At 39.3% G+C, this 13,147-nt stretch overlaps 1 protein-coding gene and 1 long non-coding RNA gene across 2 annotated transcripts in view; one reads left to right on the top strand and one right to left on the bottom strand.

The window, feature by feature from the left end:
- Positions 1 to 13,147, bottom strand: part of uts2r (urotensin 2 receptor) — a 94,963-nt gene that overhangs the window by 27,840 nt on the left and 53,976 nt on the right. The gene's annotated exons all lie outside the window — the stretch shown is intronic.
- On the top strand, positions 12,526 to 13,013 carry LOC143419951 (uncharacterized). The gene is made up of 2 exons (XR_013099977.1): positions 12,526 to 12,763; positions 12,845 to 13,013. It is a non-coding gene; the product is annotated as an uncharacterized LOC143419951 (long non-coding RNA).

Below are 13,147 nucleotides of genomic sequence, written 5' to 3'. Positions count from 1 at the left end.
GTTGAGGATGGAGTCAAGCTCAACTCCCAGTCCTACTGCCAGTTTCTGGAAGACACCTTCTTCAAGCAGTGGTACAGGAAGAAGTCTGCATCCTTCAAGAAAAACATGATTTTCATGCAGGACAATGCTCCATCACACGCGTCCAGGTCCTCCACAGCGTGGCGTGCGGCTCCATGCACGGGGCGATCCGCGGTAACTCGCTAACGGAGATTTCAAACAGGTTTGATTTTCTTGCAACCGTACGATGATCGGGAGCTGGTCGTGAGGTGTTAATCGCTTCTTGTTACCCCATGTATGCTACACGATGCACGACTCACGATTAAGGCGAAACTCGGGCCGATCCCCAAAACAGTCGCACGACTGAAAAATCATCTCAAAATTAGCCAAAAATTAAACAGTGTTTGCCCAGCTTTAGAGGCTTAACGTGCTAAACGAGGCCTGTGGAATCTGGGGTGTCAAGGGGACGTCACTGCAAAAGATTGGGGCATCATGCTAACACACACCTGACTGTCATACTGTTGCTGTGACAGAGGTGCTCTCACTTGCTGATGATCAGTTAATGAAGTGCATCTGATTAGCAGCACCTGGTTGCTACTTTCACTCTTCTCACACTTTTCACTCTTAATTCCTTTGGAAGCAGTATGAAACCATCATTTCTAGATTGTGCAGGACTGCATCTTTTCCATATGACTGTGATTTGCATCTGATTCTGATTCTGACTCCTCTTTGGTACCAATGGGGGGAGCAGAGCCACTGTTTGGTAATGAAAGGCAAAGGGGTTCAAGTTCCTCATTCCTAAGGGTTTAGCTTCACTGTTGTCATGCGGCCAGTAATCACACAGCTCATCCTTTGTATTCCGCACCCCCACTGAATAACAACGGCTTTGATCGACTTAAAGTTACACGTGTAGCCATAAAAGCAACAAATAATTGCATCCACTTGCGTACCACTTCTTTCATTAGTCTGCGGCAGGTGGTAATTATTGTATAATGTTAGGGCACTTCTTAGAATAGCCCTCAAGCATTTACTTTGAAAACTTGCTATAAGCAGACTCCTTTCATTAATTGCTGTGTTTCAGAATCTTGATTGTAGGGAGAAAAAAAGTAAAAAAAAGTATTACCTCCACTCTGTGTGTTTGTTTGCACGCATGTTTTCAGAGTTTTTCCTTTAGCTGGTCATTATGTAAATAACTCACATTTACATATATGTTATAATAAAATAGAGGCATTCTTTTATTGTCGAGTTAGATGGTTCATAAAATAAAAAACGATTCATGCCGTCTCGCCGAGCTGCGTGCATATGTATGAGTTAATGAGATTTTTCCACACAAACTGATGGCATTTCCAATTAATCACATCTGCGAGTCGAGGTATGTGTGGTGTGTCGCCGTGACATCTTCTGTTGCGGTTGCAGAAGTGGATCCCTAATTAAGGTCTCCATACTGATGACCTTGCTCTTATCTGAAATGGCACACATATAAAATATGCTTCCCGGTGACATCATTCTAGTCGTGCTGTCACGTTGTGCTCTTTGCCAAAAACCTTCCAACACATCAAGAATTGTAGTCCTCAGAGGAAGTATCTGAACAAAGGACCAAACACTACGCCAACACAGGAAGCATGAATCAGAGTAGCAGCATAGCTGAAAATGGCTTGTTACTTTATTATGTTTCCTTTCCATTTTTCTCTAGAATCAAACCAGATAAGAAACTAGTTTAGTATACAACTCCTCAAAACAAAAGGAAGGATTTCCATATTTTTATATTAACATGATAGCACTGACCATAATAACATTTTCCAGTGCTCTCAGAGACTGTATACTTGCTAATATTAAACATAAATGTGTATCATAAAATGAATTTTTTGCACTCTTTATGCCATCTAATTCAAACTTGTATATCTATATATGCATATAAGTGTTACAACAATTTAAAAGCATAGAAAACAGAGCTCTTCCCAACAGAAAGCAACGTTAATGCACACGACCTCAATAATGCACGAAAGAGAGTGACTGTGATGTTTCCTGCAGCGCAGTACAAAATGTGCCTCTCACGTCTTTATTCATTGAACAAAGAAATCCGTATGGAAAGAGCCAAGTGTTCTTCAGGAAGTGAGATTATCGAATCTGTGTTGTGAAACAAAACTGCCACAAGCTTCTGGCACTTTAAAACTAATGCCATCTTCCTGCATTCTGTATGAGCAAGCGTGTTGAAAGTTGCTGAAATGATCTAATGCTTATACTCACTCCAGCTCAAGTCCCTCCTTTTTGTTCTATGTTGAGGAATTGTTAAAAAAGCAGCAGAAATGAGAAATTACTGACAGTCATCAAATTGTGTGCATTTGCTTCACTAAATTACCCAAAGTGCATAAGCTGTCCCAGAAACTTTGGTCTCTGTTGCTTTTTCATATAGAGGATATTTCTCTCCTGTAAGTGTAACGTCAATCTTTATGTTGGCCATTCAATCCTGGTATGAACTGCAACTTCAGTTTATTCCACTATCAAAGATTATTGTTGGCTGGTTAACTTACAAGTTACTGACAAGCACTTTAAATTGTTGTCTAAGCAGATAACATTTACCAAAACCTTACAAGCCACAAAAACATTCATTTTAATGAATAATAAGATAACAAGATTATCTTATTATCTAAGTATGTCAACACTTTGATATATGAGAGAGTGAAGGCCAATTATGATGTGATCAAACTGGTGAAAAAGTTAAGAAAAAAGTGGATATTTTAACCAATAAATTATGTCTCTGGCTTTTAGAAGGACAATGAACAGTGTTGTGGACACTAATTACTGTCTTCACTTTCCAGTGTGATTAGCTTGAATCAGTGTTTTTATCTGAAAGACCTCACAGGAATGGATAAAGGGATTATCTGCGACAATGTTTCCCAACCACTGTGCCACTGCACATAGGTGTGCTTTTTATTACATTTTTGTCTGGTTGTGTGCCATGTGATTTTTCTGATGTGAAATATGTGCCGTGGCTCCAGAAGTTTGGGAAACACTGATCTACGAGACTATGCAGTCCTCATCCTTGTAGAACCACCTTTGGCAGCACAACCCAATTTTAACCAAGCTTTAGCTGTCGAGCTCGTTTGACTTTATTGTACTAGTATACTTATATATTACAGTAAGTATACTGAGGAGTTCATAGTTGACTGAATGACTACGAGGTGCCCAGGTCTAGTTGCGGCTAAACAAGCTGAAATCATCACTCCTCCAACACCGTGTTTAACAGTTGGCATGTAGTGTTCATGATTATATGCTGTCACAAAACATCGCTATGTGAATTATGGCCAATCATAGCAAATCATTAATCATTCGGGGCATTATTCTCTACTATGATTTCCCACTGCTAGGCAAAAAGCTATATCCCTAATAAAATCTTCTGATACTAATACTATCCTGATAGTATTAGTTAGAATTTTATCATCAAGTGAAGTCTTGTTATTCTCAGAGACAAAATCAAAACCAAACTTTTAACAGCTATGTTGCAAAACTACAGAACATAATTCCTCGAGCTATTACAGGATCAAGCTCAATAACCTTCATTAAAAACCAAAACTATGTTCACTTCTTTGAGCTTTAGTTAGCATTTTAACTTCAGGCTTTGCTATTTATTTGGTCATGGTTTTAATTTTCACCAAAAAAGCGAGGTAGTGTGACGTTACTTTACATCTCTTTGTGTCTAAGAGTGTGTGGGCAAAAGATCTGTAGTGTTTCTGTATGTTTGCATGTTTTAGCTTTGTACTGAAGGAATCTCTGGGGGGGCTGGAAAAATTTCACATTAAGCAGACCGCAATGTCCGCCCAACCTTCGCACTGTGTGATCTAGCTGTGATAAGCACAGCATCTGTCTGCCACCAGCCTTCACTGCCCTAACGTCAGCCTCCTTCCCCTCCACTTCTCTCCTCTGCAGGCCCTCTTCATCTTTCAATAGGCTCAGTCCAGCTCTTGCATATGCTTCCATCACACCCTGACTCACATGGGTAATCTGTTTAGTGCGGCGAAATGAAGATGGGCAGACTCTTTATGAGATTTCATCTCACCTAAGTTGACATCAAGAATGCTTTGCTGTAATATAGCATCTGCAAGTCCATAATTGGGATGCAACATGCTGTGTGTGAACAGATTTCAGAAAGGGTAATGAAAAAGTTGTCACATGCACCAAGTTTGATTTACAGTAATCTACAGTGTCAGAGAGCTATTTCTGTAATCAGGTCCAAAGGAGACTTTTAATCTTCCAAGGACTTTGAAGGACTCAGATATCTCAAAGTACTGTATGAAAGTGTGCAGGATGTACTTCCCGCATCTCACAGTTCTGAATGTCACTCCCCCCTTGTCAGCTATAAAGTACCAGAAACCACATTTGTGCCAACTTAAAATCTCTCATTGAAGAGTTCGTAAACAAAGTTAACGATCTTCACCCATCAGGGTTCTGCCTTCATCCACAGCAGGACGTTTAAGTTTTATTTGTTTATTTTTTGCACACTTTTATGAAGTTTACTTTTGGTTGTGGATCACTTGAAAAATAAACTTTGATCAGAACATGCAGAGGACCCGGTGAACTAAAAGTTAATGGAAGAGAAATAAGCTGCATGCTGAGAGATGAATGGTCTTTTCACCAAGCTCAAACTTCAGAGCAGATAGCAGGTGGCTTAAAAGTGCCTTTAGTTTCCTACAGTGAACGATATCCTTGCTTGGACCAAATAACAGATGCTTTGGAGTTTAGGCCAAATTAGCAAGAATCCAGTGCGGTCATCAAATGTACCAGTAATCTATTATAATGAGTCCAAAACCTGTGAAACAGAAAAGGCAATAGTACCCTCCCTACTGTCAGTCTGTGAAGTCCAAGATAACCATTGTCTAAGACTAAGGAGCTTGGAAAGAAAAGCATCTGGACTTCTTTAAGTTGCTTGAAGATGTTTCACCTTTCATCTGAGAAGCTTCTTCGGTTCTAAGGCCAAAAGGTGGAGAGTCCCAAATTTAGGTCCTAGGGGAGTGCCCCCCAAGGGCGTCAAGAAACCCCCTAATGATCCTCTACCTAATCACATGAGCCAAGGTGTGAAAACGGGTGTAGGTCACAATCAGCCAAGGTTTCGCGTGAACCCGCTGTGAAACCTAGCCCACCCTAGCATGTGATTTCCTGATGTCAAATGCGAGTGGGTGTCAGTGGGTGATGGGATTCTATGTTTTTCTTGCTAAGAGCAAATAATTTGAAAATATCAGGAATTATTCCAAATATTTACTCTCCTGACCCGGAGACTTCAAGAATCTCGGGGTCTTGTTCGTGAGTGATGGGAGAAGGGAGCCGGAGATCGACAGACGGATTGGGCCTGTGGCTGCAGTGATGCGGACGCTGTACCGGTCTGTTGTGGTGAAGAGGGAGCTGAGAGCCATGAGCTGTGGGTAGTGACCAAAAGAACGAGATCGCGGATACAAGCGGCGGAAATGAGCTTCCTCCAAAAGGTGGCTGGCCTCTCCCTTAGAGATAGGGTGAGAAGTTCAGCCATGTTCAGGGAGGGGCTCAGAGTAGAGCCGCTGCTCCTCCACATTGGAAGGAGCCAGCTGAGGTGGTTCGGGCATCTGACAAGGATGCCCCCTGGGTGAGGTGTTCCAAGCATGTCCCACCGGGAGGAGGCCCCGGGGCAGACCCAGGACACGCTGGAGAGATTATATCTCTCGGCTGGCCTGGGAACGCCTTGGTGTTCCCCCGGATAAGCTGGAGGAGGTGGCTGGGGAGAGGGAGGTCTGGGCTTCACTGCTTAGGCTGCTGCCCCCGCAGACCAATTGAGGTCTATTGTGTACTTGAGTAACTTTAGTTTGGGGCAGTCCTCAATAGTTAAAGACTTCACAGAATCATGTCCATGAAGTGTTTAGATTGGATACCATAAAAACTTAAACTCTTTCAGTTCCTATAGAGGACAAAAATACCATACATAAGAGAATACATAAATAAAACAACAATTCAGAAATATCTTTTAAATTACTTCATATTAAAAGTTAAAATCTTATATAATATCAGCAAAGAATACAATATTTTTTAAATCATGTGTAAGTTAGACATCTGTTCCAAATTGTTTTGAGTAGCCCTTCTGCTCACATCAATGATACTATAGTTTTTGAATGAAAAAATAAACTTATAAAAGCTTGTGTTTCTGTTGAAAGGAAAAGGGCAAGTGGTAAAAAGAGAAAACTCAGATGTAGCTTTCTTTGCGTGTCCTTTGCTGGGATTGGTATTTGTGCTGTTTGTGAAAAGGAGACCTCACTTTACTGATGTTAGTCAGACTCTAAACTGTTCAATTCATCGTGTTCTCAAGATTGTTTCCTTAGAAAATAAACGTGGACACATGACAAATATAAAAGTGCCAGTCTTGTTTCGTGGCAATTTCTTTGATGGATTCTAATAAAAACAATGCAACCAGTGGCTTAAGGTCCAGTGTATTGATCTAAATTGATAATTCTTTTCTTTTCTTTTCTTTGACACTTAAAAAAACAACAACTCTAAAATGACATTCCTTTATTTTCAAACTGGGTAATCACTGTGAGGGTCAAGACTGGAACGAGTGCTTTAGGGATTTCTTATGTGTGTGTGTGTGTGTGTGTGTGTGTGTGTGTGTGTGTGTGGGGTCTTGGAAAGTTCTCCATATATCTATGGAGACATAGCACACTAATTGCAACTGTGGCCGTTTCAGAACAAATATGTCTCACAGCAAAATTAGTCTGTGAGAACCAGCAGTAACAAACATTCAATCTCGAGTAGAATATTTAAAATTATTAATGGTTTGAAAGTAACCCTGTGGGTATTCGTTCTTGGCTTCCATTGGTTTCTGTCTCTGATTACTTGTTACACTCCCTTCCATTACATTGAATGTCTTGATTACTGACTCTTTTCTACCATTGTTTTTTCCCCATTTGTCTTTCCCTCCCCAATTTGCCAGCTAGTTTGTGGGTGAGAGCATTTTATGAGGTTTAAAGGTGCATGCAAGGGTATGTACTCTGGATTTGTTATAAACTACAAAACACGAGAGCAAACTTCTGAAATATCCTACACTTGGCTGCCCTTCAAAACCACTGGGACCACCTTAAACTTGTTTTCCTCACATAACCACCATATATGGTGGTTATTAACGCCACCTCCTGCTGTTATCAGTCTTTATGGGCTCACATTCACCTCAACAGAAGTTTAAACTTGTTTGTATTTTTTCAAGGTATTGTTGAAAGGCCAGCATTGTTAGACGGTGAATCACTCTACCCCTTTAACCAAGACTGAATTATCGGAAAGGAGGAGAATATTCAGAGCTTTTCCAGAGCTGCAATGTTTATGGTCATACACGGAAACATCTTAACTCAATAAACTTTGATGATCCATCAACTTTTCATAAAGCCAAATAGGTTTAAAAAGAAATTTAAAAGTTAACTGATGGATATTCAGAGTTACACTTGGAATTGAACCTGTGGTCATGTGAAAAAAGTTCTCACAAGACTCTTTTTAGTCCTGTGACACTCTGATATTTACTGTAGTAACTTGTTGATGTGAATGGCATTAATGTCTCTCAAATTGTTGTTTTGACCCACTGATCTTTATAGTACAGCTTAAAGCTTAAATTCATTGAGGTTTGCAGGGAATTGTTATGTTCTCCTAAGGCTTCACCCTATAAGTTCAATCAGGTTGAAGTCTGGACACCCTAACGCCTGGATTCATTTTTCAGTCATTCTGTTGTAGATTTGCTGTTGTGACAGGGGTCCTATTGCATCCATCCAGTTTTGGCCACATATCAACTGTAAGACAGATGGCCTCACATTTAAATACTGTGGTAAAGAGAGGAGTTCATGGTCGACTGAATGACTGCAAGGTTCCCAGCTGTATTGGCTGTGAAGCTGAAATCATCACCCTTGCACCACAATGGTTGAAACTTGGCATTAAGTGTTTGTGCTGATATGATCTGTTTGGTTTTTGCCAAATATGGCATAGTGCTTTATAGCCATGCATCTCTACTTTTGTGAAAAGGACATTGTTTCGGGAGACTTGTGGTTTGCTCAGACACCACTTTGAAAATTGAAGCTGTGCTGCCATGTTTCTTTTGGAGATTTGAAATGTTCTACTGGAATCTCTTCCAAACAAACCATACTTAATCAGTGTTTTTTCTAATTGTATTCCCATCATTTTTTAACATTAAACATACTAACTGAGGTCTGCTGCCAGAGCTCTAAGAGTATATACTCTGAGCATTGCAGAGTCTAACCTTGAGGTTTCCAAAGTGTAGCCTTTGTCTTTTCCATCCAGCCAGAGTCCCAAATTTGATAAATATCAACCGTTTCAATTTATGACAGTGAACGGTTTGGATATGGACTGTAAGGGCTGTATATTTTTTGGTGACCTGGTAAACATCATACACTTATTTTGAACTCTGATAAAAACTAAGTTTAAATATATATTAGAAATCCTTTGAAATGTGTCAAACACAGAGAGTAGATTTGCAATGGCTTTCATTATGAGATGGGATTTTGATTGGATAGAATTTATGGATTATCTTAACTGGAAGTCTGCTCATAAAATGACTGGACAGAAAGAACAGGTACAGGCATCTGTTCATGACTCTTCCAGAATACCAGACATCAAGTTAGGCATCAAAAACAAACAAAACACATGCAATTTACATAGATTCACAGGGATTCTGCTATAAATTATCCCTACCAAGGGTAACCGCATAAACTGTCATATGCTGAACAGACTCTATAGTTGCTTCAAGAGAATTAATAATTTATGAAACTGGGCTAATCATTGATTATCCTTCTTTTTAGGTTCTCTGTGAAATTGAACAAGCTTAGTTTTCACACACACACAAATACATTTTCAGTTAACCATTCACAGAATTAGAGAGAGGAGTATGTACTCTGATCACAGGCAATATAATGTATTTATAAATGACAGACCCGTTATTGATTTGTTAAGAGTGATGGTAAAGATAGCTTGGCTTTTCCAGTGAGAGTTTCCCAACAGTCAAATCAGGATAAAAATCTACATGGAAAAAGCATGTTATATTTAACAGTTCATTTTCACATTTTATTTCCCAAAGTTATAGCAAATAAGACAACTAACAGTAAAACCTATAGTTGAGAATATGAATTGCCACTGCACATATACACTGGAGGCCTTTAATAAAAAGCAGCAGAATCTTGTTAAGCCCTGAAAGAGCATTTGTAAATTCCACATTAAACAGTGTTTCTGTTTCACTCTCAGCGGCAGCATACCGATGTTTTAATTTGATGGATCACTTGATCCCCTTATTTGTTCAATTAAGGTGACAAAGCAAGGGCAATGCTCAATGTGTCTCTGGGGTGCAAACTAGTCATTAATCTGGGGGATTACAGGAGAGCCAGCTATTTTGGAGCGCTGCATGATGGGATGGGTCAAAAAGAACAGTGGGTGTGGGCTAAACGATTAAAAAGGAGAAAAGAGACCAAGCAACTGGCCTTTATATTTATTCAAATATGAATGCTACACTGTAAAAATGTAGACTTTATGAAGAATTAAAAAATAAAGCAGCCCACTAAGGGGGCAGTTAGGTGATGGTCACACAGGTCCTGAGACCAGTCAGCAACCTTCAATCACCACGGGAAAAATGTGCATTCCTCATTGGTTTACAAGTGGTTGCTGGAGGCTGCTGGTTGTTGCCGGGTGAATTCAGTTGCTTAGAACAGCATTTTTGGTACTGGTGGTTTTAATTTGTTGTATTTATCTGCGACACGTTAAAGGCCTGTCTGTGAAAATATTGTCGGACATAAACCGGTCCAAAAAGGTTGGGGTCCGCTGACTTAGAGCTGTAGAGAAACTCTGTGAGAAACTGTAACGCAAACCTTCGAAGTAAAATTTGTGCTTTTAAAAAATGTTGGATTTAAATTTCCAGTTTATGTCACACTTTTTATAGTTTCACGACCAATTCAAGCAGTTTAAATGTGTTTGCAGACAAGTCAGTGTCTTCCATGTGATGACTATGTCAACATGCTAATCACCAAGCAAATCGCAAATAAGTTTTCCGTGTTAGTACACCCGTTTGTGATCAGTTTCGCACCAGCGACTGCCAACAACCACTTGCAAACAGAATGTACATTTTTCCTTTGAAACAAGTGGTTGCCTGGTGGTCGCAAACTAGTTTCTAGAGCTGTTACTTAGGTATTTATTTTATCAAATCAGTTTAACAAGTTTGACTGTTTTAAGTTGACTTTGATTTAACAAATCTGCAAACTGGCCTTTGTTAGTTCCGGCACAGCATTTACAAAGATTAAAGGACTTAAAATGTTCATTTGGAAAGCCACATCAGTGGGAGCTTGTGTTTTCATTTTATGCAGATTAAAATAGACATTTATTTAAAGACATGTAAGAAATGAACTCTTTTAAAATTAGAAATATAGGTATGTTGGTTTGGGCACTGACGAGTAGCCTTTTGTGTGTCTTGCTGATGACTGCTCTACTGTTGTACACCAACTGTGTGTTTTTAACAGCTCTTAACTTTGTTTGTGCAGTTGGTTCTTTCCTTGCCATTTTCTTACGTTTCTCTTTAATTCAGCTGTACACTGTTCCAAAAAATAGTAATGTCAAAGTATCTTACTGTATATTTTACAGTTTTGTACTGTCTTTCTAGAATATCATGAAATGTACATAAGTAGACTGTGATTTTACATGTCAAAGGTAAAATAACATAACATCACTGTACATATAGTAAAACACAATTTACTTTATTTGTACATATGCATATTTGTACAAATAAAGTATATATGCATATTTATTTGTAAAAATACATAACTGTATTTTCACAAATATTTGTCTGTTATGTGAGAGAATGATCTGTTAAATTCAAATGTAATACTATGGAAAAATATATAAAATGATCGAAAATGAATGAGAATAATCAATAATTAAAGGAGTATTTGAATTATAATTGTGCTGAAAATTTCATGTCATCTAGGTCTGATTCAATAATTCAGAGGTAACAAGTGAAAATATAATTAATAGGAATAAAAACTAAAAAAACCCATATAAAACATTGCATGGCCACGCTGTGCTAATTATATATTTTAAAAAATAAATATAGAGCTAGGAATTGCAATTAATATGAATCTCAAAGTATTCACAACATTCCTGAACAGAAATAGGCCTCTGCACCTGGGTGAGGGTGTGGCCATGAAAACAATGTGACGTGCCATTGGATGTTGGGACACATAATAACATGACGCTAAGCATCGGCCAATGAATGTGAACTAACAACCACAAGGTCGCGGGTATGGCTGTACTGTAGGAAAACATCCTAATATAAAAGTATTTTACTGTGCATTTTACAGTTTTGTCATTAAAGTTACGTAAATAGACTGTGACTTCACATTTCAAATGTAAATTAACGTTAAATCATTGTAATGTAATAAAACATAATTTTCATGATTATTAAATGTATCTGTCTGTACATATGCATATTTAGATTGTTAAAATACATTCACAAATGTATCATGATTTCAGAAACATCTGTTCGTTATTTGAAAGATTGAACTGTTGAATTCAAATGTAATGCTATGGAAAAGTATATAACATGATTCCTATAAGCTTGTGTTACATCACATAAGTATTATTATCATTGCTATTTAGGGCGATCGTGGCTCAAGAGTTGGCAGTTCGCCTTATGATCAGAAGGTTACCGGTCCGAGCCCCGGCTCGGACACTCTCGGTATTGTGTCCGTGGTCAAGACTCTTCACCTACTGGTGTTGGCCAGAAGGGCCGATGGTGCGATATGGCAGCCTCGCCTCTGTCAGTCTGTCCCAGGGCATGCAATCCATTATTATTTTAACCAACTGTTAACTGTATATTTCTGTACATTTACGCATTATGATTCATATTGCCACATTCATTGACCTTGTTTACAGGTAATTTCATTGTTTGATCACGTTAAAATGTTCCTAATTTAATGTCTAAAAGCAATTGGAAAAGGCAGAATCCCATGTAAAATTAGCGCAACAAACTCTATTTTCATTACTGAAAATAACTGTATTTTCATGAGAAAGTTATTTTCTGTTATTTTACGGTAGTTTTTTGGCGCCCCAGCTGCCGGAATATTACCGTTTTTTTAAGATTTTTTTGTAACAGTGTAGTTTATTTATATTTTGAGCTTGTGAAACGTTAAAACAGAATGCAGTTTCATTTATAACTCCAAAGCCAGATGGTATTTGCTTTTGATAATGTTTCAGTAAACTCTCAAAGCAAACTAAACTTCTGATGTGGGAATTAAAAACGAAGTGCCTTGTTGTTTACACTCTTATTTTGAACTAGTAATGACTGCTCTCACTTATTTTGTTTGCGACTGCAATTTCCATTTCAACTCCCTATCTACATGTTAAGGGTTAGAAATGTGTAGCTTGTAAACTGATAACTATTAATGTCACGGACCCGGCTCTGGGGACTCGGGGTCCGTGGGCAGTGGGGACTGTGACTATTATGGTTATTATTATTATTATTATTATTTGGTGTGTTGTCTGCACTGCCCCTATGCACATCTGTATGTAGGCAGGTATGTGTGTGTGTGTGTTTTGCCTTTCTGCTGTGGCCAAGTTACAGGCACCTTCAGCCCTGGGGGCGTGGTCTAACTTGAGGGCTGGCCACACCCGAAGTCCTGGCCGCACACCTGCTCCTCATCTGGGCTCGTCGGGGGAGCTATTTAGATGAGCGATGGAGCTTCCACCGACGCTGGATTATTGCGTTTGACTACACGTCAGTCTTCAAACAAGTCAAGTGTGAGTGTATGCCTGCTGGGATAAGTGTTAACGGCTGCCTCTATTGTTTTCCCCTCAGGAGGAGTGTGGGACGAGAAGGAGCAGTGAGCACGGGGAGTGCAGGGACACTGGGGCAGAGAGCACTACACGGGGACTTTTGGGAAGAAGACACTACACGGGAGTCTGGGAAACTGGGGATTTATTGTTGTTTACTTCACCACCTTGTAAATAAACACTGTTGCACTGAAGAGTCCGGCGTTTGGGTCCTATTTCCCCATCTCCCCACGGTCTGCCAGCCAGACCGTGACAATTAATAACAACAGCAGCAGCAGCCAGACTGTGTCTTAGTGTCCTGAAACACAACAAACCTTTTGAAAAACAT

Source organism: Maylandia zebra, linkage group LG8, assembly GCF_041146795.1.
Source record: "Maylandia zebra isolate NMK-2024a linkage group LG8, Mzebra_GT3a, whole genome shotgun sequence".
NCBI classification, from domain to species: Eukaryota; Metazoa; Chordata; class Actinopteri; order Cichliformes; family Cichlidae; genus Maylandia; species Maylandia zebra.
Note: the sequence above shows the minus strand (reverse complement) of the source record. Positions and strands in the feature narration are given on the sequence as shown.